The sequence below is a fragment of the Sitodiplosis mosellana genome, unplaced genomic scaffold (genome assembly GCF_009176505.1).
Source record: "Sitodiplosis mosellana isolate CC-2019 unplaced genomic scaffold, AAFC_SMos_1.0 Smas_scaffold_6102, whole genome shotgun sequence".
Lineage (NCBI taxonomy): Eukaryota > Metazoa > Arthropoda > Insecta > Diptera > Cecidomyiidae > Sitodiplosis > Sitodiplosis mosellana.
This window is the reverse complement of record NW_022601343.1, coordinates 1,330,378-1,355,281: the sequence shown is the minus strand read 5'-3', so window position 1 is coordinate 1,355,281 and position 24,904 is coordinate 1,330,378. Positions and strand designations below refer to the sequence as shown.

At 37.4% G+C, this 24,904-nt stretch overlaps 1 protein-coding gene across 4 annotated transcripts in view; it reads left to right on the top strand.

Moving 5' to 3' along the window:
* The first annotated feature begins 12,871 nt into the window (after positions 1-12,871).
* Positions 12,872-24,904, top strand: part of LOC129573606 (MOXD1 homolog 2) — a 221,248-nt gene continuing 209,215 nt past the window's right edge. For 2 of the 4 annotated variants that reach the window (XM_055454361.1, XM_055454358.1), the window contains exon 1: positions 12,897-13,972. The gene's annotated coding sequence lies outside the window, so the exon portion shown is untranslated. Of the gene's footprint in view, positions 13,973-24,904 lie in introns of all 4 variants that reach the window. The other 2 variants (XM_055454359.1, XM_055454360.1) reach the window with 2 other exon arrangements.

Below are 24,904 nucleotides of genomic sequence, written 5' to 3'. Positions count from 1 at the left end.
AAAAATCCGAATCAAGGAAACAGCGGTGGCGTCGTCGGCAATGTCGACGGAAAAACGACTCCATTTGAATATATATTTCGAATTCTTTTTGAGAGACTCTTAAGCTTTATCATTCTGCATGTGATTTCCGCTTAAATTACCATCATCTGCTGTTGCTGTCGCTGTCGTTACCACTGCTACGGTTGTTGAAAGTGTGTAATTTGCCATTTTGCCATTTCGATGCATTGATGTTGGAAATGCATTCTATTGAATTGGTTCAGAGGTAAACCGTGCATCACCTTCTTAAAGCGGCCTAAAACCAAGCGATTACCATTTCAGTGTAGCTCGTCTCGCGTCTACCATCTTCAATCATAGACTTGAAATCAATTTATCGGGAAATTTTGTGTAATTTTCTATGTCTCCGGCGCTGTTAGTTCTTTTCTTCTCTCTTTGTTGATCGTTTGTGAACGAGTTTGTTTATTTGCATAGCTGCATGAAATTGGTGTGTGATGCGATATGAAGATAATGATGATGCTAATGCAACTTGACATCAGAGCCAGATAGTCGAAGCGATCCAGACTCCTCCAATGGTTCAGCTGCCACACCACAATATTTACTGCAATCGAATAATTATAATGATTACGTTTAATTCCGCATAAAGGAAGTTTAATTCCTCGTGCCGTTTTCTAAACATGCATTACAGTGAATAACATTGAACACAATCGATGAAGCTGCCACTGCTGCTGTCTTTATATCTCTCTCTCTCTCTCTCTCTCTCTCTCTCTCTCTCTCTCTCTCTCTTTCTCTCTCTCTCTCTCTGCCTTGCTCTTTACTGTCTCTTTCTTGCTCTCTTGTGCCCGGTTCTCGATTTGAATACTCAATGGACGTGTTAAAAACCAAGTAGCATTTAGTCTCCATATAGATAGATGTGTTATTGTCCACCCGAACAAACGATACATGTATACGCAATTGTACTTTTATACAGTGTTCGTATTCCACAGACTTAACAAAGTGCAAAATGTGAAACACAATGGACCGATTTTGTTCGATAGGTAGTGGTGGCGCAGAGAGGCCGTGTTTATGTGTGTATTTGTGTATGTGGCTGAATCCACCACCACCATCATCATCATCACACACACAAAGAAATGTAAAACGCAATGAAAAAAGCCAACTGAAGCACATAGTTACAGTTCAGAGAAACACAATTTAAACCCAATTAATATAAAGTAACTAATGTATTTATAACAAAATAACAAGAACAAGAAACATTTGAGTATAATTCGAATGCATTAAACGTAATTGTTCCGGCGTATCGTTAATTTATACTCAACGACGACATGTATGTTCGTATGTGATTTCGCGCCAAAAACCACAACTCATATGCAGAGTAAATTGCCACACAGCAGGAGTGACAGAAGGGAATGGGTGGGGGCAGAGAAAGAGAGAGAGAGAGAGAGCAACATCACTGCACACGCATAGGTAAATAAAAGCTGTACAGTGGTGAATTTTACTGGAACAGTTTTCGAATGCTTCAACCCATTTGAATTGCAACAAACTTACAATTTCTATGTCGACTGTGTTGTATGCCGCTGGAGTATATGCATGTGAGGTATATATTTTTTTCTTGCAGCACCGAAACTGAGACTGAGAGAGGACGACAAAAGTGAGAATGACAGAGCGAGAAAGAGAGAAGAGAAAAGCATCCTGAAAAATATTCATATGCGGTTTCGCAGTGGGAAAATCTAAGAGAATAACTTTTTGGATTGCAATTGCTGTGATCCTTTGAGTGGGAATCAAAATGAGTTAGCGTGTTGTTTGTATATATAAAACATTGAGATGCTTACATGCGGCAGTTTTGTGCACTAATTTCGTTTCAACATTATTAATTGTCGCTTTGTTTCGAGCCTTTGCATTTGGTGGATAAACAAATTACACATGTACGTACTATAACGTACTTCAATAAAACTTTTCGGGATCCCGTGTCAACGCACGGTGTGTGTGCGTTGCGCACAATTCACTTGGGATCTCAAGTTTGAATTGAATTTTCCGCTTGCTACTACTTGACCCCATTCAAAATCGTTTATGGCGTTGAAAATAAATCACAAGTGAGAGAATGATGTCCTTCGGTGAGAGTGAGTGAGTGAGTGGTAGAAAAAAAAATGAATTTATGATTTGAGTCATGCAATTATTGTAGAATGGCAATTTCCAATTCCATTTACACTGCAGTGCAAACATTTGTACGCTTTATATTCGTTCAAGTGTCAATGTGTTATAGATGCACTGCATTCATTTGCTCTGTTTCAATCAATTCCATTTAGAAATTGCAGTTTGCAAATGAAATTTTCCACCTTGTCCCCCCTTACCCGCCCTCCGACTCTTTCTCCACTTCAAGCCTAACCATCACAATTTAGTGATAGTGCGCAATACACTTTCTAATTGCAAGAGATACGCCATCGCTGGCGAGCACGCATAATGCATATTCACACAGTCAACGACGACGTTGGCGGCAGCAACGTCGCCTGTGTTCTGCAACAACGGTAGCTATTCGGAACAAATTTTAAGACATAATTATGTGATTTATTTGTGCTATATATCTTATCAGGATGCATTCAACTTTTCTAGCTTTTGTGACTGAATTTCCGTTTTGTGTGAGTCTCTTTCCCCTTCCTCGCCACAACCATGCACATTTTAATAATGCACTACAAACTTGCACTCAGTTTCTTCTGTGAAGCGGTTTTTCTATGTGCATAAAAATTAGATTGCGGGAGGCTCTGACGGATTGCAGCTCCTTTGTGCACAAGATTTTTGTTACTTCATTTTATTTCAAATGCAATGCAATGCAATGCAGAGCAGAGCAGAGCGTAGCAAAGCGAATTTTTGCCTTTAAATTTAGTGCGGTTTTGAACAATCTGACTTTTCTTTGAAAACGCAGTCAACTTTTGAAGTCCCAGCAGCTCTCACTCTCTCCAGATTTCTATTGCATTCTGCAACAACATTAGTGATACTTTATGGGAAATATTTGGCAAACAGAGAGCTGCCCTAATTTGCTGCAGAGCATGTCAAAATTGATAAATACAATTTAATAACAAAGTGCTCAAATTGTGCCGTAGAACATCAGCCCGGTTTTCACAGTAAGAGGTGTCAACGGACAGAATTTTGTCCGTCCGTCCGTCCGAATTTTTTTTGAAAAAATTCGGACGATCGGCCCGAATGTCCGAAAACCAAATTTTTTTTCCGGACGTCCGGTCCGAATGTCCGAAAACCGAAAATAATTTTCGGACGTCCGGTCCGAATGTCCGAATTTTTTTTTGGATGGACAGACGGACAAGGGACGTTTTGTCCGAACTTTTTGAAATTTCTGGGACGTCCGAAAATTTTTCGGACGTCCGAATATTTTTTTAATTAAAAAAATCAAAAGAAAATAGGATAAGAATACGCAGCGTATTCTTCTTCGGCGACATTTTCGCATTTTTTGGTTGGAAAACTCTCGGAAAAAAGTTCTCTGGTTTGAACTTTCCCCGATTTCCCGATTTTCCACAGTAGCGCTTTTCCGAGTCTTTTCCAACCAAAATATGCAAAAATGTCGCTGAAGAAGAATACGCTGCGTATTCTTATCCGATTTTCTTTTGATTTTTTTGATTAAAAAAATTTCGGACGTCCGAAAAATTTTCGGACGTCCGAGAAATTTCAAAAAGTTCGGACAACACCCCTTGTCCGTCCGTCCGTCCGAAAAAAAATCGGAAAATGAAAATTATTTTCGGTTTTCGGACATTCGGACCGGACGTCCGAAAACTATTTTCGGTTTTCGGACATTCGGGTCGGACGTCCGAAAAAATATTTCGGTTTTGTCCGAATTTCTGTCCGTGTCCGTTGACACCTCTATTCAAAGTGCAACTGCCGGCTACAAAGAAAAATCCATAGCGGTGTAGTGCTTATTTGCAAATGCATAAACATTCCAACGTTGGTTTTGTACATAGAAGAAGAACACGATTCATTGGATTGCATTCATGTCAAAATTTCCTTTGAACGAAAAAAGCCAGAGTATAGTAGCTTTCATCGCTTGGTTTGATGTGGACAGTGGTCACAATGTTGTTCAAATGCATTTTTAATTGCATTTTTTTTTGTTTCACTATCAAACAAAGCTAATTAATTAATTTTACAATGTGAACCATATTTATTAATTTTTCATTATTAACGCCACACGACAACACATTCCATCAATTAATGAATCATCATAGTATTTTTTTTCACCATGTAAATTTCATCTGTGTGCCTATATGTGTATAAGGGAATGTCGTCTCAAACGGATCAAACGGGCCACCACCGAAATTGTTGGCAGTTGACATACAAACGTCAAACCGATCAGCGTACAGCAGTGTTTCGAAGAGTAAAGACGTACTCTGTTTATGATAAAAAAAATTCGTGTCGAAATTTTCTGAATAAAACTTTTTAGTGCATTTTCCCGACAACTATTGTGTGATATTTTTTGGTATTTTTTGAAGGTAAATATATCATACGTGTTGTAAAAAGTGCAGTCGATTTTGATGTTATTTCATCATAAAAAAAATTTTGTGTCATCATGCAAAAATAACGTGTTTTGGCTCGAACTTTTATCGTCTCAAACAGGCCGCTCAACATTTTCTTTGTGTGCAGCTGAAACACTATTTGTATGATTAAATATCATGTTAAAAGCAATAACATGGCGTTTTAAAGAGATATATCGCTTCTTTTCATATATTCAGGTGGAAAATTGGTTTGCCAAAAAGTATGCCAGAAATTCACTTGTGAAAACTGCCTTCCAGATGATGGTGATGATGCCGAAGATTTCGACGAATAATCATCCTCAATTTTCATGCCGAAAGCACATAAATGAATATAAATTTAATAATCATTCGCAATGTGGTGTTTGTATTTCATTATTACTCTTATTTATGGGGTGGCCCGTTTGACCCGACAATTTTTTTTCGGCCATTTTCAAGATGTTTGGAAAATTTGCGATAAAAAGTTTCCTTGTGAGGTCTTCTTTCCAACGGTATATATGAGTTGTAAACATTATTCACTTTTAAGGATGTTATAGCGGTTAATCAAAGTGTGGCCCATTTGAGACGACATTCCCTTACATTGTGTATTTGTGTGTGTAAATTTGGAGTTCATATAGCTTATTATTTATATTTTAAATAATATAATATATTCGGCTAGCTACTAAGTAGTAAGTAATAGAGACGGATGGACGAAAAAATAAATGATTCAATTGATCGTAAATCGGGCACATGTGATCATTAGTTTTCAAAAGGATGAGGAAAAAATAATTTTTTAGTCAAATTGGCAGGAATAAAACAATTCAAATGAGTTTTGTCTGTTTAAATCGCTTTGATCTATTCATAATAACTGGTTGATGTACAAGTACATAGACGATTGTCTACGTTTAAAATGCATAGGACTATTGGTAGTCGAATGACACATTTACCACAATTAAAAACACATTAACGATTCAAAGAAGCAAGTGGAAGCTGTAAGACGTAAATGCTAGATAACGGGGAGCTTCTAAAAACCAGGGCCACTTGATTCAATGTGAAATGTGAATGGGATGATGTTAAAAAATAGTCACGCGGAAGAAGTAGAAGCGCATACCGTAAAAGTGCTGATGTAAAAAAATGGACGTGGTCATCGCACGGGCCAAAAACCATGAATGGTACTATTTTGGATGATGATGATGCTGATGATAATAATAATACATAGTGCCATAGTGGATTGTCGAGAATACGAAATGAATCGAGGGAAACAAGGCTTGACTGACTGGCAAATTTCATAGAAAATGTTCACAGCAGGAAGAAAAAAAAGGTGCATGTGTATAAGTATAAATATCTCGTACGTGAAATAATAAAATGGTTTCAGAGAAAGTAGAAGGAAAATGTATGGAGTAGATCTGTGCACACCGAGCAAATATCGCCAAAGCTTGCAAAACGCAGTGTTATTATTTTACTGATGGAGTGTGTTTTTTCTCGTTCGGACAACTTCTGGTTCTAAGTCGTTTCCTTCGTGTGTGCGAATCCATTTACTTTTGTTCAAATTTTATCAACCTTTTTAACTATGCACAACATTCAGCAGACAAACATCTCTCGTTACATGGATATTATGTGTCTGTTCTGATGTGCAGCAGCAGTAACTGCAGCACATCGGCATAGCAACATTTTAAACGAATTTGAAAATGGTATTTGCATTTACATGGCCCTCTCGGTCACCACTTTGCACACAGTATTCGTTTTGTACTGTTGCACAGATAACGAAATGAGCACAGAAAAATGTGTGAGTAGTGCGATGCGCACGCTAAACGCATCACACTACAACAATATCAACATTAAACGTTGGAGTATGCAACAAATCCATGGACAATGCACACATTTACTTATTCGCATAATAATAACTGGCGGATTCAAAGTAATTAAAATTTTAATTTGGTCTCGCATATAGCATCGCGTGGTGTGTCACTGTGTTCCGTCAATTTATTAAGACGATTTCGGGAACAGAACCGCAATTCGAAGCAATTCAAATGTCAACCATAGAAATTAACTGAAATTGCCATCGTGTATCGGTGTGATATGGTTTTATGAAGCAATCTGCGAAATCGTTCGGAATTCTGAAGAAGAAGAAGAAATCGCTTTAATCGAGCATATTTGAAGTAATTGGTCAGTGTCATCAAAATTAAGATATTTTTTCATAAAACCGCGTAGATGACGTTACTGTTTTTTCATCATTTGTAAATCTACACGTATAAGTACGTGGCAATGATGATGTGGTGTGATGAGTATGCAATACAATAATTCGCTCGACTAAGCGACATTAGATGCTTTTTTTACACATCTCTTCGGTGATAATTTTATATAGCATTTTTCTGCTTCCTCTGCCGTGCTCTTTTAAGCAAATTTTAGAATCGGACTGCAACAAATGAACTGCTATCCAGTGTATGAATTCTACTTGGACATGTAAAGTAGAACATGAATTCTTTTTCTATATCCATCGCTACAGCACCGTTGCTGATTCTCTCTTCTTTTTCTTTTCCACTCGACGACTTCATCCCATGGAAAAGTTTATCCCTTAATTCGCTTTTTCTTCCATCGTTTATTTTCTGTTTTTTTTTCTTTCGTCCGCTGCTCCGCTGCTCATTCTACAACAGAAGTTTTTGATGATCGTTGTGCGTTTGAAATAATTCATGCCAATGAATCAAATACGACAAATATTCGACAAATTTATTCCATTGAAATGCCGAAATTGACTAAATTGAACGAGATACTACTGCACGGACAGGCTGAGTTTGGTCTCAGACAATAACGCTGCGTGAAGACAGCGACCATCACCACACGCTTATAATCTCGCATTTATTGGATACAAAATACAAAGTGTGAAATTGTGAGGCGCCGTAGATTTCGTGCGGCAAAATTCATTACTAATTGGTGTGATTGCGCTGTAAATAGCCGTAAGTGATTTCGACATATTGTAAAATACCACAAAATCACACCAAGTAGTACTGAATTTTGCCGTACGAAATCCACGGCGCTCTACAATTGTTCAAAATTTGACAGTAAACGGGTGACCATCACACACAACTCATTTTGCATCCTTCACTTTACAAGCTGCCATCCGATTACGTTGCTCGAAACAACAGAACCGAACCGAACCGAACGGAATAGAATCGTTCTCTTAAGGAAAAATTGTCCTGGGCTGTCATATGAACAAATGTCGGGTTTCAACAAATATAGTCTGTTTGTTATTTTATCAATCAAAGCAAAAGGATTCCGTGCTTCAGCTCGTTGGTTCGGGTGATGTGGTTATAGTTTAACGCATATAGTTTATAAACGCAAACAGATACATTTCCACACCCTACCCGATTACACAATGGTTGCCTGTTCCAGTCGTCGTCGTCGGCGGTGGTGGCGGCACAACGAAGAGATAGAGTGAAAAAGAGAAAATAAGCGGGTTTAGCGAAGCGAATACGTTTCGAACAGCAAACAATTTCTCATCGGTAATGAAAGTTTTGCTGGAAATATGTTTCGACGAATATGTTACGAAGTTGTTTGGAGGTGATAGTCAGAAAAATTGTGTATGACCCATCTTCACTCGATGAGATTAACAGGCAATAAGATCGCAATGGTTTTATTCAAATTAAATTTAGTTTGCAGCATCGAAATCCTGCTTAATAACTTCAATTTGATAGGTAAACATAGGAGCGGAACTGAACCCGGTGTCTATTACGATTTAGATTGCTAAACATATTTTAGCATCGTCGTCCAACTATGAAGAGTGTGCCATACAGTTGAGTACATGCACGAAGTTGAAAAAGAAAATAACTGAAAACCAAACAGAAGAGAACGGAACCGAAACGAAAGCAACCAGTCCGAGTGGAAATTAAACATACGAAAAAAAGTGGCATTAGTAACCATTTTTTGTGTGTTTTTTTTCTTCTTCTTCTCTTGATTGTCGCGCGATTGCCTCTTTTTTATAATTCCGCTGTTATTGTATTTAATTTATGAGCCAGTCAAACTGGTATATGCATTGTGCGTTTCCCCAAAACGACAACGACAAACGACCACTACAACGACGATGACGATGTCTTTATCCTCCACTCAACTTTTATCTCATTTCCATATTGGTTATTTGCCTATGTCACTTACACATAATATTCAAAACTAACAACTATTTTGTCCCTTTCGCTCTTGTTTTCTCAGCTATCGAATGTGGTGGCAAAATACAAACACACAACACACGAACGAAGAACAGCCCATAACGATTCACTTTTATATTGTCGCTGTCACCGTCACCGGTTAGGTTTTTGAATTAGGTAATGATGTGCGTGTGTACATGCTTCGGCTCTTCGGTTCTGTTTTATTCGTTTACAAATGGCATTCAGTTGATTTTTTTTCCTCTTTTCCGACCTGATTAGCACTCACCCCATTACAAATAATGCATATCAGCTAGAACTAAATTTAATCAGCGTGCAAGGCAAAAGCATAACAAAGGAGTCAGAGTAGGTTATGTAGTCGTAAAAGAGAGCAGCTATTGCAACTGACTACAAAAGAGGCAAAATATGAATATACGTTGATTTGCCAGGTAATTTCAGATAAAGCTAGTCGAAACATATATCCACTGTATGTATTATATGTCCCAAAAAATGGTATTTCCTTGTATGGCAAGGGCATTTCAACTAGTTACCAGTTCACCAAATGGCCATTATTGCGTTCATAAACACATGTTTTCCATCTTTTATCTTTCTTGTTTAATTTAGTGTCGATTTGGTTGAACGATAAAATTCTTCGAATGAGATAGAGTTTTGGGCCAGCGGAAGCGCTGCATTTTAAAACACAAAACAAATAATATATTTAAAAGAATCGACGCGACCACGAACACTAGTAGTGGAACAAAGTACAGTTTTGGACACGGATCAACCGAGCAGCAGAAGAAGAAAAAAACACACAGCGGCGAGTACATCAATAAAATATGTCCGTCGACTCGATCAATAGACGCTATCTAATTGAAACGAAAGAAAAAACGACAAACAGAAAAACCAAATCCAAAATGAAATAGAGAGAGCGAATGAAGGGTGTATAAAATGCTGTCTTATTCCATGAAGTTTTATTGCTATCGCTTTGTGTTGCAGACATTTTTCAATTTCCATTTACTGTTTGATGTATTTGGGCCAACAGAGAGATATATGTATTAATTAACTGCATTCGTATTATGCACATTGCACTTGCAATCAGTGATTTAATGAAAAACGAAACCGAACAGACACACAAAAAAAACTGCTGCAACCGAAATGAACAAAAACGATTGGTATTGTATTGTATTGCATGACAGCCACCCGGTATCGGTCTGTATACAGATATGATGTAAACACATGTAATGAAATCACTGTATCAAAACCGTGACAAAAACTTGCATGTAGAGTATGCACACTCCTGATAAAATATGATTTACCTCTCGAACTGAATGACAATAAAAAAAGAGAGAGATGTAGACACACATATAGTGATAGAGAGAGGGAGAGGGAAAGGGAGAGAGAACGAGACAAAGAGAGAACGAGACAAAGAGAAAATTCGCCGCAGCTTCGAAAAAAAGAGTTGTAATGATTGTGCGTTCCATTGGAGTGTGGCACGTCCGGGTCTGGGTGTGATATGTGTATGGCACGTACAGTACATTCGATGAATTCTTTCAGATCGTGTGTATGTGACTATGCGTGTGTGTGTGTGTGTGTGAGCTTCAATTAAAAATAATAATATCGTCCCAAAAGTCATCGTTTATTTAAATGAAAACTGTGATTTTTTGCGCCTGCTTCCTCCAACAATCCGCATCAGCAGGCAGTTGAAACAAAAAAAATCGTGGGGATGGACAGAACAGCTATTGTTAGCGAAATATCAATTTGAATGTGAAAAAATCACAGACGAAGAGAGAATCAAAATCAACATTCAAAATGGTTCAATTGGATAATGTATTTTTGAGTTTTTTTTTCTGGAGATTTATGCTGTACCCCACTGCTTCAATCAAATATAAATTAAATTGTTCCGCATAGGAATTATTAAGTCCATGATCAGACGATGAAATGAAAAACAATAGCGAAATAGATGACAAATATAATCGTAAAATATTTGTAAAACTAGAGAAAACCTTGAGATATAGTAGAAAATAAGATGGTACTTGAATTTGTGTCCAGCCCCATGAAACGAATAGCCTGAAAGTGAACGATAATATCCACTGGGTGGGGCAACCGTTGACATTGGAATTCATGCAATTATTCACCGCCATATTTTTTTTTCATAAACTGAGCTATTGTGTGAAATAAAAAAAAACATTTTTTTTAATACTCTCACTCTTGTTCGGTTGTCTAGTCAATTAGTGTTGTATTTTGGCTTTCGATATCGCTTCAAATAAACAATGAACATTAGGGAGAATGATCTTCATTGATCCCAGGCCAGATATCTATCATACCAAAAACATTTTTATCATCGTTTTTCCAGCAATCAATGAATATGTGAGTGAGATACCGAAAAAAAAATAACGATTGCCCCCATCTCTTCTGGCCGATACAATGTGTATGCCAACAAAAGGCCAATGCAATATTTAAAAACAAAGAGAGAAAAAACCCAATGAAAATCAAATGTGCAAATAGCAGCAATAATACAAATATTGTAACAATGGGGAAAATCGAAAAGTTCAATTGATTTAGATCAAATGCTCTGCACCAAAATGTGTTTGTGTGTGTGTGTGTGCGTGTGTGTGTATGTGTGTGGAAGGGCATTTCACTTTTCCAATACAAAATATAATTCCTTTTATGGCAATTTTTTCATCGCACCCCATCAGGATGTGCGTGTGTAAATGCGAATGCATGAGGCAATTGTTAGCAATTTTGTTTTATTATCGGTTTGTAGTGGTTATCAATTTTCAAAATAAAATTTAATTCAATCTATTTCCATCGGCAATTATGCGTTGATTTTTCGTTTGCACACTTGTCGTCTGGTTTAAGAGAAAATATAAGTGCATTAAATTTATCATAAAAACCGGCAATCTCACTCTCCCTTCTTGTAGCTTGTCGACTGCACTTGTTGTTGTCACATGGCGCGATTGGTCTAGCACAACATGTTATTAACACTCTTTTTTTGTGGTGGCAGTGTCCCCATGCTCGATGATAATCATGAATGTCCTTTTGGACAAATGTTACTTACATTCAATTCAGCACAGCAAAAATTTAATTTCTGAAATTGAGAAATCCTTCAATAGTCACATTTTGAATTATTCGAGTGCTGGACAGTGTTGATTGGCATTGTGAATGAATGACCGAATCAACAGCTTCTATTTTAACTGGTTGAAGCGAAAATCCAACAAGCTCTCCATCTATACAATATATTGGTCTTGCGGTCGATGAAATCAATGTCTATCTCTTTCGAATTTAAATCTCAATTCCTCTGTTTACGTTGATATGGTACCGTACCAAATCAAACATTGTTCACAGGTTATCGAACAATAATACTATATATAGATAATATTTTAATTTCACAAAATGCATGCAGACGACTCAAAAACTAATTAAATCGCGGAAAACGCATCCACTTATGCCATCCACGCAATTAACAATATTGTAATACAAAGCAACCGAATTGATTTTGACCCAATAATGGGCTCATCTTTCACATTGCCGATAAGCGCTGAATATTCATCATAAAATCTATTTTTGGGATAGAGACGATTGAATGGGGGGAGGATGGGCGGTAAAACCAACATACAACCAAAAACACACCACCAATGCGATGTCGGTGATGCTAATTTCGCCAATATGGTATTTTTAATTAATAATTTTACATTTAAATTTAATGAATAAATAATAAAATTTGACAAAAAGCATTGTAGATTTTGTGTATTGAATCAACAACAACCTCAACGGCAGCAGCACCAGCAACACGAAATATGTGTAACAAAGCGTGAGAGATACACACACATGAGATGCAACAGTACTCTCCGCTGGTTCATCCAACAATGCGATTGTAAAAAGAATCGACGGTATTCTTTATGGCTCAACTCCATATGGATTTACCAGAAATGTAACGCGACGCAATCAAAATTAGGGGAATTCGGCGGTGATGACGGTTGCGACGACATCACGCACGATTCACTTCTCATTTCGCACACAAACCAAGCAACGCATCCGAATGAATCATTTTTTTCTTCTTTCACCATTCCTTTCGCCCGCTACGACCGACACGCTGTTTTGTTATAGTCTTCAGCGTGTGTTCACTGCTTGCTTGCGTTGGCTTCCCCTTCGTAAGCGCAGACACAGCAGCAGCTTGCAGCACCAACGGCAAATAACATTGAACCCAAACTGATTCGAAACCGTTGTTACAGCGACAGTATGCATATAGAATATGCCCGAACTACATGTGTGTTCACAGTCGACGCGTTTAATTCGAATTATTATTTTCGATTTCGTGATTTCTGAATCATTTCGACCAAGTACTATCGCTATTATGGACTGATGAAAAATTTTGCGCAAAACCGCGATAGAGAGTAAGAAAAAAACGTGAAAAATTGTTACTTTGAAATGGTTACATATTTTAATCAAAATCAATAAACACAGAATAAGAAAATTGATTTTCAACAGAAAATTGTTTGGCATTTTCAATTTATAAAGTTGATATAAATAATATATTTCGGTGTATTGTTCATAGTTCGTGGGTGGATTGGTGTTTCACAGTTTCTCTTTGTTGATTCTGCGAAAATTGGCAATTTTCGCACGTTTGACATTCTGCGAATATATTTGCCAGCATTGCATCAACATTGGTACATACCGTCGGTGCTCTTTTATCCGCTAACAATTATTTTTTTTGTGGAAATTTGTTGAAGTTGCCAACAAAAAATAAACAAACAAACAAAGAAAGAAAGGAATTTCGTTTGATGAGTTTGCGATTATAAGTATTTTCGGTAAACTAATTATCTCCACGTATCAAACCAGTAAGAGGAGAGCAAAATGAAAAGCAATCATCATAGGAATTTATGTTTTTAGAGAGAACTGATAACGAAACAAAGAAGAAAAAAAATCAGTGAATCAGATTGATGAATTGATGCGAAATCTCCCGGCAAGTGAAAAGAAAATCCAACCAAACTGTCTCATGTTGGAAATTGAGGATCGAAATGTGAATATCCGTGTTTTGATTTGACATGCTTGAAAAAATTCGGTGCAAAAACGAATTCGAAAAATTCAAAAAAAGAAAATTAAGTGGAAAATTATTCAAATTGATGCACTCACAGTTGTCGCTAATATCAGGCGAAGTGATTTATAGTTTTGGTGTATTTGAAGTGACTTTGATCTGAATTGTGTGTGTGTTTTTGTTTCCTTCTGGCGATTCAATCAAATAGACTCAAGCAAATTGGAACGAGAACGAATTCTTATTTGAGATTGTTGGTAAAACTTCTCAGTGATTCTCTTTGACGGTACGTTTGCCCATAAACGGTTAGTTAATTGCAGTTCAGTCATTCAAAACATAGATAGCATGTAAATGTTGAACAAAAAGATTTGATTTTGGTTTGGTTTGATTTGGTTTTGTGTTGTTTTACTTTTGTTTCTATTTTTTCTTCTGTTTGTTGTTATCATTGTGAATTAAGTAAATCGAAAAGACACTGGGCAGTGAGCGTACAGTATATTTCGGCTCTGTTTAGTTCGGTATCCCAATGTCCGAGTGTATCTCGCATTAAGATAATTGGATACCGATAAATGGAACAGACTTTTATCACACTGTGTGTGTGTGTGTGTGTGTGTGTGTGTGTGTGTGCATTGCCCATTCGGAAGTATATACATATATATTGAATATTTCAATAGGGGACGATATGACATTCCATTTCTTATTTGACTTTTTATTGGCTGCGGTGACTAATTGTTTTTCTTAATGTTCTGATTGCTGACTGCGTGTGCGAGCGAGCGAGCGAGCGAGCAAAGGCAAAGCTTGAATAATATAAATTATGCAAATGCATAGGATATCACATTATGAGTCAGCAAAAGAAATCTCCGCATTTGTGGTTTAGAATATTGAGTAAAGTGTCATATATAACGACATATATTCATAAAACAAGAGCTAGACACACACAGCAACACACAGAACAAATAAAAAATGACCAAAAATATCATAACGCGGTTATTCCAGTGAATTTCGATTTTTCGACCGAAAACACCAGCAAAGCGAACAAAGTGTGGTGAACGAAGAATGAGGGAATAATATAAACGGTCAAGTAAATGGAATGTCACCAGTTACTTATAAAGTTCTATACTGTTCCATTCTATGACTGGTGTGAGGTTTAACATTTATTTTCTTCAAAGGGGAAATTGCGCTAAACATCCAAATATTGTTATTGCCCTGGGTTCCCATGATTGTAGCTGTGGTTTTTTTCTTCTGTGGAAATAAACCAAAAATTAATTAAATTTACTTGTGCCTGATAATTCTTAGTTTATTCGGTTTTTTTTTATTCGTTCGCTTCACTTCTTTGCACTCCCTTTCCTGCTAAGCACTCTTTTTCGTGTGTATGGTTTTGTCATTATATACTCGAGTCTGTATAAAGCGTACAGCACTTGTGCTGATCACGATGCCGATACACTCGCCAAGTGCGAACCGAGCATTTCTTTGCTGTGCAATGATTTACCGGGCAAAACAAATCTCCAAATGCCCCGCAAAATAATAACAAACGTCGGCCACGTACTTTCAAGAAGAAGAAAAACGCGATAGAAAATTTATCGCTCACAATGTAAAAGATGACAAAAAGCGCATGAAAAAAAACGAATGTGAAAATCCACCGCAAAACTGAAAGATATCGTTTGCGAAGAATATGAATGTGTGTGCGAGAGAGAGAAAGAAAGCCAGGGTCAAGCAAACGCTGACTCCATTTTAAAAGTGAGAAGTGACATTTTCGCGGCGACAGCAGCAGCAAAAACAACAACAAACACCGACAATCCAATGCAATGATCCAGCAAAGAAGCGATTTTCGCATTTCGCTTTTATTTATTTATTTTTGAATTCGGAATCAGGCAATTCAAGTAATAAAAGTCCAGAGAAACATGTGTCATGTCATAATTCATAATGAAATGAATGCGAAGAAGTGCAGGGAAAAAAACCGTCCAACAAATACAAAACAATTGTTGTCTATTCGAGTTTTTATATTGCACGTAATACACAGCACTACATGTTCAAGTGGCGAGTGCGCGACCCGGCGGCAGCTATTGTGCCCAGATCTAGACCAAATTTACAATTTTGTTTCATTTTTTGTTCCGTTCCATCCATTTGCTTTGTTATTTTCGTCGATTTTTGAGCGAAAATATACACTTCCACAAGAAGAGAAAAATATAATCGAAACAAACCAAAGCGAAGGGAAAAAACAAAACGTTTGACGGAGAGAGAAAAACACGGCAAATATGAGAGATACAAGTGGTAGCCGCACACAGTTCAACATTTGAGAGCCAAAATGAAAGACAATTCAAAAGGCACGAGATAAATAATATAAAAATTACGATAATAATTTATAAAAACAAACACAAAGTGTTGTTGCATTCGTAGGCGAACGATTCGAAATAATGGTAAGGTTGGAATGAAGAGAAATGTGATGTGAATCGAGAGACAGGGCGACAGAGAGCGAGAGCGCAACAACAACTCTGTAAATACTATGTTTTCGTGCGTGTGCGAGTCTAACACACTTGCATCACTCATTTCGCTTCATAATTAGTGGTTGCTAGAACATGAACAACACACAGAAAAAAAAGTAGCAAAAACAACGTAAAAGAACGACGACGGCGAGTCTTTTGGCCACAGCGGCATTGCTTCTTCGGGCAAAACCAAATGGCGGTAGAACAACAGCTACAGCCAAAGCATTTAATAAATAATAAAAGTAATAATAGGAAACACAATAGCAAAAGCGAAATTTATTGTTTCTCGTCGGAAAATATTGTGATTTTCTCACGTCAACTGAAGTAAACATATATGCACATAAAAACAAACTGAGATACACGAAGACGCGGGCCAAATACACCAAGTGAAATCTCACATCCAAAATCGTCTGTACGTACCTAGATGTGTGTACGTTTTGTTTTTTCATTGTTAAAATATTTGAAAATTATAATGTGAAATCTCATTTTGAATATTCAAATAGACCTACAAAAAGTATAGCATTTCTCTCTCTTTCTCTCTCTCTCTCTCTCTCGCTCGCTCGCTTCATTCGTAATAGCTTCATATTGTTTTTAGAGATCCGTGTAAATACAATCGAAAAACAGTTTTCAAATATTTCGAAAGTATAATACAATTTACACGAAACTGAGATAATAGCTACCATTTGTACGAACAAATCTACGAAGTGGGTCCAAGAGAATGCAAACATTAAACGTGAAAATACATTTTTTTTCTACAAAATGCGACGCATTTCAATAAGAATCAAGCAGATGCACCGTCTTTTGTCAACCCATACTAAAAACTTATTGTTCCATTTATTTGATGAAAATAGCAGCAGCGTCAAATGCGTCGGCAAACATTCGATAAATTGAAAGAATGAGTCTCACCAATACACACACGCACACTACAATATTAACCGATCTTCGATTTGAAATTGTTGTCAGGCCCGAACAACAGTAACAAACGGGCTAAATCGACTCACAACAAATTTAAGTGAACATACAGCTGAAGACAACATTTCTGTATTAAAATATTCCATATGACCGATAAGTTGCAGTTATCATATGCATACAATTTCAATTTGCTTATCGTTTGGTAAACGGAATGTCCAAATGACCTGACATTGCCATTGCCGTACCACTCAATGACCACTTATCGGACATTGCATACGTTGATGTATATGCATTGATAAATTAATAACCACCGTTGAAATTTCCTTCAACAAAAACAACAACAACAAAATAAAGAAACGCCAGAACAACCGTTTTCGATGCGCGCACTCCGTTCGTGGGAACAACAATAAGCCGCCGAAAATGCATTCATAAAATGAACAAAGATAATCAAAACGAATTAAAAATCGTCGGAAATTCATTTCGTGGATTCCTTTCGTTTTCGATATCAATTCTCGTCTAAATGTTGCTGCTGCTGTTTTTGTTGTCTGTACTTTGTTGCTCGTCTCTCGGACTGTGTTCTCAAATGTATGAAGATCGAAATGAATAAGGGAAAAAGAATGTATATACTTTTTTTGTTCGCCTCTTCTATAATAGCATCGCCAAAATAAATCCTTCGTTTCGTTTGATTGTATCCTTTATTGGAATCAATAAACATTCTGGAGTGCCAAAGCAGTTCACACAAACAGGCGACGCAAGCTATAAAACAAGCGTAGCACAAAAAATCGATTGAATTGATTGGTGAATTTGTGCAGTGGGTTTGGGTTGTGTTCGCTTTGCTCTGCTCTGCTCTCACTCTCTCCCATACACTCATTCGTCAATCGAATCTCGAACGAATAAGTCGTCGCCTGCAGCTAGAATATATGCACAGTAATGACACACATTGAATAAATAGAATTGTCGTTTTGCTATTTTTCTTTGTGGATAATCTTAATGTGAATCAATTTGAATGAATTTGCTATCGGACGAGGATCTACTCTCACTGACTGCCTGTCTATCTGTCTTTTTGCTCTCCCTTGTCGCGTTTGTTTCGATTTTTCTTACCTTTTTTCCGCTCGCTCACTCACTCATTCGCTCGCTTTGCTCTCGTCCTCCACCCTTTGTTCGCGCTATCTTTATTCTTGCTGTTTCGGCTTTTCTCGTTTTTGGAAACCTTTTTATTCAAGTGTGTTTCCATCAAAATTTGGTTAGCTCGTGGATTACATCGTGTGTTTGCAATGGATTTCATTGCGGAAAATAAAAGAGAAGCGAAACACTTTTAGCGGTGCATTCATTTGTTAGACATGTTCCTTCATCAGATCAAAATGCTCTCTTCTTTTTCCGTATCGTTAGCACTTATTTAGTTGCAATGATATTCATAAATAACGCGTTGTATTCCAAACTGGCGCAGCCAAATATAAAAAAACTACGTAATCACACATACACACATGCAAGCAGCGACATATAGCTAGAGAGAGAGAGAGAGATACGATGACAACGACAACGACAACGACAACCGGCGACAACGAAGATGTTAACAAAGAACCAACAACACAACAAAGGTGTAAATCCATATCAGATTTTGTCAGAAACCATACACACAACATACAACATAAACGCAAACGCAACCTAACCGCCTTGTTAATGCTATGGCAAATGCACACATTTAATACACGCCAAAAAGGATAGCAAATCGAAAACGTGTAAATTCGACAAACGAAACTAGCAAACTACAACAATAGCAACACAAACGCACACACATACGACATATACACACAATTCCAAAACGGTATTGAATTGCTTCTATTCGATCGAATGAAGGAATCGGTGGTAGAGAAAAATGTTACATTTTTAACAAGACTTTGCAGAACAATCATCCGAATGACATATGAAAGAACCGAAAAAAATAATCTCTGAAATGAATAGGATTTAGTGTGTGTTCTGTGTGTGCGTGCATGTTTGTGTGTCTGACGATTTGTTTATGTTTTTCCATTTTCTGTCGAATAGAGCATGCATTTCGTTTGAATTGAAATGCGTACTATAGCAGTGAGACAGAACAAAATAAAAACAACAACAACAACACACATGAGTTCTTTGTTTCGCTTTTTTTATAGCTGGCACTGTTAGATCCTAGTTGTGCGAAAGACGGCACGGCTGAATGGATCAGGATTCGTGAGGAGTTCAAAATGAAACGTAGTCTGAAAACATTTTAATTCTCTGCACCATTGAAATGGTGATGTAGAAAGGTGAAAGTAGAGAAATATTAAATCGAGTAGAATTTCAGATGTTGAAGAGTTGAAAGGCGAGAAAAGGCAAAAGGGTTTTGCTTGAAGTGTAACGAAGGGATTTTTCTGTTTCCAATTCACATACATATACGTGATTGGGCTCATTCGTGCAATGAAAGAGACGCCGCACCATCATCATTACACAGCAACAAAATGAAAAAAAATACAGAAAACATTGGCGCATGAAAATTGATTTGACGGCAGCGGCAGCAGCAATGACTGCCTGGCTCAAAAGAAAAACAACATCAGATAATATAACGATATTCAAAATGTGAGCGAAATCATGCCGGGGATTTCGGAAATATTGCATACCGACTGGCATGCGCTCACTACGCATCCAATTGAACCAGATCAAAGACCATTTTTCTTGCTCAATATGCACCGAACATTTGTTCTGGGCGGTAAACGTTTTCTATTTACTCATGCAACTGCCAAAAATAACAAAATAATAATTTACGCTTATACCCGGCATACGGCAATGGATTTTCGTGCAAATGGCAATGTGTAGAAAAGGGCAAAACAATAATTTAAAAACGAAATCAAATGGGATGGTAAATAAATGGCCGGAATGACTTCGGTAACGAGGCAAGAGAGCGAGAGAGAGAGAGAGAGAGAGAGAGAGAGGGAGAGAGAGAGAATGCTAACAACAGCCGGAGCAAAACGAATGAGCAAGCCAAATGAACTAACTGTATGTGATGGTGCAGAACAGTGAAGTAGAAACGTGCTGTGACACGCGTCTTTTTAAGTCTTTCAATTAAAATTGGATTTCACTTGAATCTCCAATATCCAATTCAAATCCTATCAACCTTTGTTTGGATCGTTCATACGATTAGATAGGGTTTCATATGCCTAAATAAAATAAAACAGCACATGAACGAAGAAAAAAATGAAATGAAATGAATAAAACTTTAATACGGTTCGGGAAATTATAATCCGGATGTCGATTGGTTTTTTTTCGACTCCTTTTGGATGGTCTTTTTTTTTCTCGAATGTTAATGAACACTTGAAAAATTAACACGCACACATAAATATACCAATCTACCCGAATGTAGAATTGAAATTTCAACCGAAAATTAGTTCAACTGTATATTCAAGCAGTGTGATAACTCCTAACTGAGCAAACAAACATACGCACATCATGGTGTCCATATCATTTGAACACCAAATTGAAAATCGATAAAGAAGCAGGAAACTTCAATAAAACGTTTGAGTGAGAAATGTGTTTGAGTTTTTTTTTGTTTGTTTCTATTCATTCGAATGTCAATAAAATGAAATTTTGATTGCATTGTTACGCCCAATTGTCACATGAAACTATGCCACAGGTAATAATGCCCCATTCTCAAACATGGGGCTTATGTGCGTTTACCGGTCGAGAGATCAATAGTTATTTCTACGAGGAACCCTGAACGACGACCAAAAAAAAAACCACGGAAACGACACGAACGTAAATGAATTTATTCAAGCTATTTAAATGACCAAGTAGATATGGAATAATGATGCAGATAATTTGTCTCATTTCACTGGTAAACGAGACCAAAAAATCTACTGAAAATACAAACGCTTGAGGGTCTGATATGAAATTGACTTTAGCACACTCAATCGCTGAAAATAAAGTTAAAAAAAACTAGTTAAATCCATTACGATTCAAGTGCTTTCGTTTTAAATGCACACGAAAATGAGTACCGTGTTATCTTGGTATGGGTATGTGTATGTGCTGTGTATATTCCGTGTCCTGTTGGATCAACCATTGACTGCGTCGAGTCAGAAAATTGTGCACAGTTCATTTGATGGCACGATGTTATGACGACATGTTCATATTGTGCACACAGTTCGTACATAACAATTGCTATTTACTACTGACGTTTTTATTCAGACGACTTTTTGTGTTCTGACAACAAACGGGAAAAATATGCAAAAATCACTGGTAGAAGAAGACTTGTCATCGTTGCTGCACTAGCATCAGCATTAACAGCAGTAGCAGCAGCCCAAATCAGCTCCAATGTTTTGTGTTGAGCGAAAATTTAGCAGCAGTAGATGCATACGGAGTAAAGAGCATGAGTGTGTCTTGAGAAAAATTTTGTGAAAATTCAATTAAAATTAAAACGACTCTGTCTGTATGCGTCGCTTTTGTGTACACATGAACGCCCGGAAATGCCATTGAAATGGCAGACGAAGAAAAGACGGAACTCATTCAAGGGTTACTTAAGGGAAAAATCGCGTTAGTATTGGGATCAAGTAGAAATTATGTGAAGTGAAAGTCTGCAGTTAAATAGGTATAAATCGCTGAAAATTTATAGAAAATGCGCTCGAAGCTCTTCCGTTTACACTACCACCGAAAAACTAACGAAAAGGAATTCGATAAAGATCAGTCCACAAAATATATTCACATCATTCCCATCACACTATCGTTTCGATTACGTTTTTTCTTCTTCTTCTTCTTCTTCTTTTTACTCGCTATTTGCCTTTGCATCTACCTCTCTCCCACTCGCCACTCTCTCTCATTTCCAGTTTTATTCTCACTGTCATCGAAATGGTTTGTATTTGCAGCCGCCTGTTTTGCTGCCAGAGCAAAGAATAACTGACAAAAAGGGACGGGAAAATCACACATTTTGTGGAAAAAAGCAAATAAGAAACGACGAAAAGAATCTAATAATAGGAGCTTTTAAAAGATTTTGAATGCAAATTCGAACAAACACAGTCTCAGAACTTGAGTGTAACACTATTAAACGATGCGAATCAAGTGGCGAAAGCGACCAACAAATACGTTCGCGCCCTACGCCGAAAATATAGAAATGAATATCAAAATGTAAATTGGAAAAATTGAATTATGTATTTGGAGAAGAAGCGGCCAACAACGACAACGACGGCAATGATGACGATGACAACGACAACGACCACGGCGACGATTCAGCATTCACAAAAAGATAAAGAAACTCGCATGCGAATTAAACGGAAAAAGAGAAAACGAGAGAGCGAGAGAAAAAAAGAGACTGCAAAAGGCAGAGTAATTGGGGGGGGCCATCAAACGGAGTGTGAACGTAATGGCCAGGGCGAGAAGAAAACGCTTGTTGACGATGAGCGCAAAATGGGAAAAAGTGGGTGACATCGTTGCTTTTGTTTTATCTTATCGTGTGATCTTCACTTCACTTTACTTCAATGCGACCGGGCAAAAGCGCTAACAAAAAAATGCATACGCAAACACAAACAATGGCGTGGATGCTCACCGCCGAACTCGCGTCGATGGCAACGCTAAAAATATGGAAAGATGTGTGTGACTAACTCGGAGAATCGCCCCGAATAATAGGAGGTTTAACTTTTTCTCTTTCTATCACTTTACCTTTCCATATGGGAAAGGCCCAGAGATATACGATGGAACAGATGAAATTCGTTCATCAACCGCTCCATGAAATGTCTTCATGTAGATCTATCTCTGTCTATGTCTATGTAATGGGCTCCAACGAATTTGTGGAGCAGGTGACGCAGAGTTCTCTTTTAATTTGCTCTTGTGGATGAATGAAGCCAAATTAAATTTATGACATGAGGGAAACGAATTACGTTTTAAAGAAAAATAGAAAATATCAAAGGAAAATTATCGATTTAAACGACTAATTGTTCTTGGTGTGCGTGTTGGCAGACACACAGGTAGCGTTATATGCGATATAAACAAATGAATGTGACTTTTGGACGAATGCATTAACGAATGTACTTGGTGAAGGTGTCATAGAATAATAAATTCAATTATTTGATATTCGGTGACTGGCAGAAAAAAAAGCGCGAAGCGAAGCGCATTATGTTGTTGATTTTTCTTCATCAATCTCGTAACCATGCCATTTTTATTCGGAACGACACTGAAATTTCGATCCATTACTACCGAGAAATAAATGGCAAGGGAAAACACTTTAATGGAATTGTATGCGCGCATCCTCAAATTTCAACAAACAAATGAAAAATCGGGTACGAAAGCAAATGCAGCAAGTAACGAATGCTCCTTTTTCATTCGTGAAATGACCCTCGCACAAAACGTAATAAAAACTGGAACTGCTATCAACATCGACAGACGGACGAAAAATTGAAAGAAAATGTTCGCTTGATTTCAAATAACACAAATTTATGCATTCGCTCGAGTCCGAGCAAGTTGAATGGTCACATTAGTTTGCAATGTGCGCATTGCCATTTCTCAACAACGATTATTCAGTTATGTGATACTAAAACGCGTCGTCTTCCTTCACCCAGAAGATATTTCGTTATAAAATTTAAAAGCACCTGTGCTCACGTCGCTTCATTTTCATTTGAACACAAAAACAACACATTTAATGCTGGATTTAAGTCATCCGGATTCCTGTGTCATTTCTTTTGGTGCTGCTGCTGCTACAGCAAATTCATTGTGTTCAGATTTTTCGGTGTTGACTTTCTCACCATACTTTTTTGTTGGTTCATCTTCTTCTTGTTCTTCCATTTTTTTTTCTGCACTTTGAGACAAAGAAATGCAACACAACAATTCGTTGAAGGGTAAACAGTCTATGACGAACACCAGAAAAGCAAACACACAAGGGGTAGAGAGAGAGAAAGGATAGATAATGGAAATTGCAAAAGCAAACAAAGACATAAATGCAATGTGACGCGCAAAATTTCAATAACTTATATTGCTTTTTTTCATGTTGAATGAAAAATACAAGAAGAAGCAAGAATGGGAGAGAGCGAGCTAAAAAGATAAAGCCATTAAAGTTCGAGCTTGGCGTTGGTAAAAAAAAATCATAATAGTAATTGTGGACAGATACCGTGTAATCTACGAAACGCGCGCCGAATGAAATGAACGACAAAGTAAAAGGGTAGTGGAGTGTCTCTTTTTCTCTCCCCTATTAGCATGCAAAGGGGCACAATACTTATGGGCACTTAATGATGGAAGGTGCTATAGGTTGTTTTACAATTAAATCTTTCCACCTAATGTTTACCTTTCTCATTTGACGACGGTTTTTAACGATTTCCAACGGTTTTGCGTTCCGTCATTCCTAATAAATCATCCAACCAGAGCGCCCGCTTGTCGACCCACAATGCAAACGGAAAAATTCTTTGATGGTGAGATAGCATAGCGTGGCTAAATGCGATGTCGACGTTGCGCTGTGTGTGTGTATTAACCGTACTTATGAATATGCTCGTTATGCTCTACTCTGGAACAGGCACTGTCCAAAATTTATTCATATAATTATGGCAATGTTATTATTTGGATTGTTCAGTTCAATTGCCGTCATATCACTCAGATCGTCCAAATTGAATTTCACGTCGTTGCAGTGTGTTGTTTCACCGTTGTCGTAAGAAAATTGGCTGGATTTGCAGAAATGCTTGCACCCGATGTGAATGAAACATGTCTATTTTGCATTGAGCCCACTGAAAAACAATTTGGCTGCTACTGTTGCTCGCATTGAGGCGTTGGCAACTCAAGCAAACGCATTTGACATTTTATGTGTGCACTATTTCTGCTCTCTCTCTCTCTCTCTCTCTCTCTCTCTCTCTCTCTCTCTCTCTC